Here is a 7,039-nt window from a genome sequence, read left to right as displayed (position 1 = left end):
ATTTTGAAAACTTTTTATCCAAATTCTTCTTAGCCAATGCTTTAGGAAATGGAACTTTGCTAAGCTCAGGAATAGGATCATTCATCACTCTAGTTTTAATAGGAACGCTCCTTTCCTTCTCAACTATCCTCTCACTTTTTTCTCCCTCTACTTTCTTTTTTAACTCATGTAACACTCTCCCACTCCTAGTGGTAACAACAGCAAAATTCTCTTGTTTAGACAAAATTAAAGAATCGGGAGAAAACTTACCTTGAGGTATCTCGGCCATTTGCTTGGCTAGCTGGCCAAGTTGGTTCTCCAAGTTCTTGATAGCCGCCTCTTGGTTCTTATGGTTGTTGTTCATGCGGTTGATGCAACTCTCCAATAGCTCCTCTAAACTCCTCTTGCAATTCACTTTTCCAACAACTTGTGTTTGGACAAGAGGTTCATGATTTGAGGATGGAACTATGCTTCCTTGAGCTATAGCTTTGGCTTCATTGCTCTCAGCATTGACAGTACACAAGTTACTAACATGAGGTCCACCACAAGACTTGCACTCCACACAAGTCATTCTTGCACCAACAGCCTTGGTCTCCTTAATATGCATTCGAATCTCCGCCACTTGTTCGATGAGTTGCTTGTTGGAGGCCAAGAGCTTGTCATAAGCTTCCACTTCAAACTTACTCCTTCGGGTTTGGCGATCATTTTCAGAGTTCATGGCTCTCGCTGCCATCTTTTCTATTAAGTCATACCCCGCTTGTGGGGGAAGAGCATCGAACTCCCCATTTGAAGCCGCATCTAGGCCAAACCTCCAAGAGTATTGTAGACCATCATAAAATGTTGCAACCAATTCAGCTTGGGTGAGATTGTGTTGAGGACATTTTTTCAAGAGCTTCTTGAAGCGCTCCCAAGCTTCATAGAGATTCTCTTCAGCGGTTTGCACAAAATTCATGATGTCTTTCTTCAATTTCCTCAAAAGGGCTCTTGGGAAGAACCTTGTTGTGAACTTTTCCGCTAAGTCTTCCCAAGTAGTGAAGCTCCCTTGAGGTTGAAAATTCAGCCATTCCTCAGCGGTGTCCTTCAAAGAAAATGGAAACAAGCTCAACCGAATTGCATCCGCCGGAACATTGTTCACACGGTAAGTGTTGCAATTCCGGATGAACCTCTCCATGTGAGCATGTGGATCTTCCAAAGTACCTCCACCATATTGGTTTTGGCACACCAAGTTGATGAATGTCGGTCTCAACTTAAAGTTTCCCACTCCCTCAGGAAAGACAATGCTCCCGGGATAGTCATAACTCATGGTAGCCGAAGTGAGTTCCCGAAGAGACCGGTTGGCATTCTCAACTTCTTGTTCACATAATCGGAGGGTGATCCCCTCTTGGATTCTTGCCTCGATATGGGCTTGCATCTCCTCCTCCGTCATTCGGCCACCCATTGCGGTGTCTCTCGTGAGAGCAACCTGAAAGTGTGACACTAAAACAAAGAAAGATTAGTAGCACCAATTCTAGACAAAGATAAAAACAAAAAATAAAACCACAAACTAAAAACTTAAACCAAAAACCACAAACAATTCCCCGGCAACGGCGCCAAAAACTTGTTGGTCAATCTGCAAGTGTACAGAATCTACCCGGTTTTAATTTATCGAACCATAGGGAATTGGTGTGGCAATTCAGTTTAAGCCTCGAGTTCACGGTAAGAAAGCAAGTAAAATTCAGTTTTAATAATTGGTTGTTTCTTGAGTTTGTAAAAAGACAAGTAATCAAGTAATAAAGCGATTGAAAAACAGAGATGAGATTGCCTTGGGTTCTTGCTCAACAAATTCAGTTTTAGCAAACCTTCCTATTCAATTAATTCTGAGTCTCTCCTTGATGTTCTAGCCTAGATAGTCATCTATCGATGCCTCGTAAAGAAAACCCTTTCTAATCAAAAGATAGATTCAATTCCTTGATAACCTAAACATTTGTTAGAAGCAATAAGCATGCAATTCAGGCCAACAAACCTCAACCCTTCCTCTATTCCTAGCAGCAAGTATAGAAGAGGTAATCTCACAACAAGTCCCAATTCTATAACAAACTATCGTTATGATTATAGAAAAGTAAAAAGCTAGCATGCATTCAAGCTTGAGAGATAAAGCATAGGAGTGAGATTCAAGGGTTTACTCAGAACATCATGAATAGAAAAGGATTGATAGCTAAAACATTCAAAGTCTTACAAAGAACCCAAAACAAAAGGGGTTTTAGCCAAGCATGGCTATAGAATCCATACAAGAAAAGAAGGATAAAACCTGGAACATGAACTTGGAGAATGCTTCTCCTCAAGCTCCAGAGCCTAACCCTACTTCTAACTTATTTAGGGATGTATAGAAATGACAAAAGTTACAAAAGAAATGACAAAAAGCCTATTTATAGGCAAACAGGTCGAGTTTGGGCGCTCAGGCGCCAATTAAGCACGCCTGAGCGCCAATTCCAAGCTGAAAACATGCTCTCTGGAAGTAATTGGCGCTCAGGCGCTCAATCAGGAGCGCTCAGGCGCCAATTCCTTTCTAGCATCTTGTAAACATCGATCCAATTGGCGCTCAGGCGCTCAACACGAGCGCCTGAGCGCTCTCTACATGCTAGAAAGCCTGTTGACCTTCTTCTTAACTCCCCTTTAATCCTCCCTTCAATTTTCCAAGCCTTTTGACCTTCTTTCTTCATCAGTTTTCAGACCTAGCTGCTTGGGAACAAAGCAAGGAAAATATCTAGGATTTCCAAGAGTTTATTAGCACAAAAGACCCTCAATTCAAGTAGAAAAGATATGCAAGTCTTAAACTTACTTAAAATGCATGAAAGGTCCCTATAAAACTATGAAATTACCAAAACAAAGTAGAAACACATATAAAGATAAAAATGCATGAGAATGCATGAAACACTACAAGAGACTCAACAAAAAGACTCAAAACAAACTAAGAAGTGACCCTAAAAACACTACTAAACTAGGGTCATCAGAAAACCAGCGGGATATGGGATGGTGATGCGAAATTTTGAGGGCAAAGTTTTGGCAGCTGCTACGGCGTACCCGATAGCAGCTATCTCACCTTTGTTGGCGGAAGCATGTTGCTTACCTGCTTCCGATGGGCATTACGGCTGGCTATAGAACTTGGCTTTCGCCGAGTGACTTTCGAGACCGACTGCTTGCAACTATTTAACTGGTGGAGGGCAAGCAGCGATGGTGTTTCTTTTTTGGCTACTGTTGTTAGCGAATGTTGCACTTTAAGTTATGGTTTTGATGTTTTTTCTTTTTCCTTTGCTACACGCTCTAGTAATGCTTTAGCGGATCGGTTTGCCAGGAACTCTTCCACTTGTACGGATGTAGTGTGGGTGGAGGAAGTTTCGGATTTTGCGACTCTGTTGGTGGCTGAGGATATTTTGACTTCTATGCTTCTTGAAGCTTGATTTTAATAATATCCCCATTTCAAAAAAAAAAGTTTAATACATTACTAAAAACATAATAGTAAGTAATTTATTTTTATTAAATATAAAAATAATTTGAAATATAATTTGTAGAAAAACCTACAGAAAATAACTGTTAGGAAAATTCATATAAAACTATACTAAGACCAAGACCCGCGCGATTCGCGATGGTTAGAATAATTTTTTTATATGTTGAAAATGATACTTTTTATTATACTAAAAATACCAATGAGGAATGAAAATATGCATAGTGTCCCAAGTCTTTCCTTTCCTTATTCTTTTTTCTTTTTGAACTGTCCTTTCCTTATTCTTAAACATGCAGGACAATTTTTCATTCAGTAGCATTGATGAATCTATTAATCTTCGAGCCCAAATTCCAATATATATGCTTTCAAAAGATGTTATAAAAACTTGCTTACTTATAACTATTAGAAAACACATGCCTCTTGATTATGAATATAATGCAGTGAACTTTTATGACATTAGTATATAAAAATGATGTTAAGATTCTAGTAGAATAAACTTGCTTTCTCTGAAGGAAGAAAAACCAAAATAATATACACTGGTACTTACAGTAAAAAAAAGAAAAAATTACCTCTTTAATTTCAGCTGAAATCAGCATATGTTTTTCATATGATGTATTTGTGAAAATAAAGTGCTATACACTAAACAGGAAAATAAAATATCTAACCTATGAATAAGCACCTTTAAACTGAGACTATTGTCCCTTTGACATTCGGAAACCTTTCTATGTCATATTCTGGTTGCAGCTAGCTTTCTCTCAAGTTACTTTAGCAATTGTCTCATTTCCTCACTTAACATTACTTAGTTTGACTGAAAATGAGAAGGTGTTTGACATTGGGATCTGGCAAATCAATCGCCCACTTACATTCCTTTTCTAAAATTTGCACTGTTCTGTTTAACCCATTTTTTTCTTCTTGCTCAATCATAAAGCAATCCTTCAAATCCTGAATCTCAACATTATCTGCCAAACAATGATTAGAAAAGTAGGCAAATCTTCAGACCTCTCCACCTAAATACATAACATATTTACAGGTAATTAATATGCCTCACGTTTTGCTTAATAAGTACATGTATTTGTTGCAAATTTGGCATGCGGGAAATGTCACAGGTTTTGTGGTGTCTGGTATAGCATTGCAAAGCACGCAATCGAGATCGTCCACAACGGAGGAAGAGGAATTGCAATCGCAGAGGCTATGAGAAACAAAACGCGAGGGGATGGTCGAACACGCTTCAAAGCAGATTTCATCATACTGCTTCTGGAAGTTGTCGATCACGCTTCTGAAGCCGTCAAGTGTCTTGTAATTGGCGGGTGTGGCACCGCCGCTGCTGCGAGAACCCAGGGAGGCAGAGGGGTCAGTCAATTGCTGATTTTGGACTCCAAGGATGCGACGCAAGGAGACGGAGGTTCTCGATGCATGCCTCTATTGCTTTTTACTGGGTCGATCCCTAGCTCTATGCCGGGTTCGATTTCTAGCTCTATTTAATCCTTTAGAAGATTACAACGTGCACGTCATTAAAATTGCTGATGTGGCACTATTCCTAGAGGTCTAAACAATGAGGTTGCGGTGTTAGATTGCGCGCTTCACAATTCCTATACTATAAATAGATAAGAGAAAAAGTTTGATACACCGACGGTGTAAAGTTTTTTTACACCGTCAACCAATCAGATTTTAAGGATGTGAGAAAATCTCTCTTTTCATTTAATTTCTTTAATTGACATGTCACATCCTTGAAATCTGATTGGTTGACGGTGTAAAAAAACTTTACACCATCGGTGCATCTAAATTAAACTCAATAGATAAATAGAAGTAGTAGGAAAATCAATAGCCAATAGGGGTACAAATCATCGGAAATCTATTACAAAAATTTGTAGGAAAATCTGCAGGAAGCAATTGTATATATATGTGTATAGGACATAAAATAAATGTTCACAAAGTTTCAAAAAAAAAAAATGTTCACAAAAATAAAATGGCTGGAAAATATAAAGAAAAGATCTGTAGGTTAATCCAAAGGTACTTTTTGCTGCCGATTTTCCTGTGCTTTTTTAATACAAAAGAGGTTACTTGGTAATTTTCCTGTAGATATTTGCGGAAACTAATTTTGTGGAAAAGTTGCCAAGAAAGTTTGACATTTTTTGCAAACGGTATACTTACACGCGAGGGAGTTTTTATGGATTGACTGTGTGGTCTCCACGTGATAACCATGATTTGGTCATGGGATAAGGATTGACTGTGTGGTCTCCACGTGACTTGGGTTGACTGTCTGGTCCCCTTGTGTTGTTCATCTGCGGATAATTGAGATTGGATCCAAGGTGTTGAGGTGGTTGTGTGAATGGTGAGGACGTTAGTCTAACTGAACCTTAAGTTGCTAACTCTAGAGATGTGTACTTGAGACCGATATTGATCTTATGATTATTGTGTAACTGTCTTATCTGTGATTGATGCATGGGAATTGACCCTCTATTATCTGTTATTTGTTTTGTTCTGGGGGGGGGGGCAGATGACCTTGACAAAGAGTGCGGTGCATTCTTAGGCGCTGATACTCCGTGACGAGCCACTACCAGATGACGATTACACTTCTGATGAAGAGGAAGAAGAGAAAGAGGAAGAGGCCAAGAAATAGGGTTGGGTTGAGAGTACCGAGTTTGGGAAGCATTGAACCATTACTTTATTTTCGTTTGGATATTTTACTTTGATTCCAAACATATATTTCATACTATTTCAGATGGTCAATTGGAAAGTTTTGCGATGTCGATTATTTTTCCGCGTTTTAAAAAGGTTAAGTTTCAAGAGTTTCGTAAAATTGAACGTTTGTCATTAATTAAGGGTTTATAATTGAATTGACGAAAATTCCTTGCGAAATCTATGACGTTTGGTTATTGTGTGACACTCGAGAAATCGGGGTGTTATAACAAACGGCACCACTGTCACCGCCTTCGCCGCCTCCACCACCATCATCACCACTGCCACCGCCACCATCTCTACCACCACATGCATCCTCCACTCATGTCACCACCGTCGCCGCCGCCACCATCTCCACCACCGCCGTCGCCTCCACCAGCACTACCAATCTACACCCCCACCATCTCCACATGCACCCTCCACATGTGCTACTGCCTCCAGCGCCCTTCACATTGTTACGTGCGCCACCCCCACCGTCGCCACCACTACTATCGCTGCCACTACCACCACCACCCTCCAACACCACCACTTCCACCTCCACCACCACCGTCGATTCCCCTGCAACCACCACCACCTCCACCACCACAAACGCCACCGCCACAACCACCACGTTGCTGCCACCACCATCATCATCATGAACACCAGGTAACACCCCCTCCACCACCACACCTTCATTGCCACTACAATCACCTTCACCATCACCACCGCCTTAGATGTTGGCACCACCACTTGCACTACTACTTTCACTACATCACCACCCCCAATACGGCCACTACCCCCACCTCCACCACCATTGTCGCTTCTGCCTCCACCACCATAACCGCCACCGTCATCGTCATTAGGTAACATCAAAACTCTACCACCGCTGTTATCCGACACCTTTATTATTGGACTGGGCGA

At 40.7% G+C, this 7,039-nt stretch overlaps 1 non-coding gene across 1 annotated transcript; it reads left to right on the top strand.

Annotated features, from left to right (window-relative positions):
* The first annotated feature begins 842 nt into the window (after window positions 1–842).
* On the top strand, window positions 843–949 carry LOC130709721 (small nucleolar RNA R71). Its single transcript, XR_009010192.1, has one exon. It is a non-coding gene; the product is annotated as a small nucleolar RNA R71 (small nucleolar RNA).
* Window positions 950–7,039: the final 6,090 nt, after the last annotated feature.

This window comes from Lotus japonicus, chromosome 3 (assembly GCF_012489685.1).
Source record: "Lotus japonicus ecotype B-129 chromosome 3, LjGifu_v1.2".
Classification (NCBI taxonomy): domain Eukaryota; kingdom Viridiplantae; phylum Streptophyta; class Magnoliopsida; order Fabales; family Fabaceae; genus Lotus; species Lotus japonicus.
Note: the sequence above shows the minus strand (reverse complement) of the source record. Positions and strands in the feature narration are given on the sequence as shown.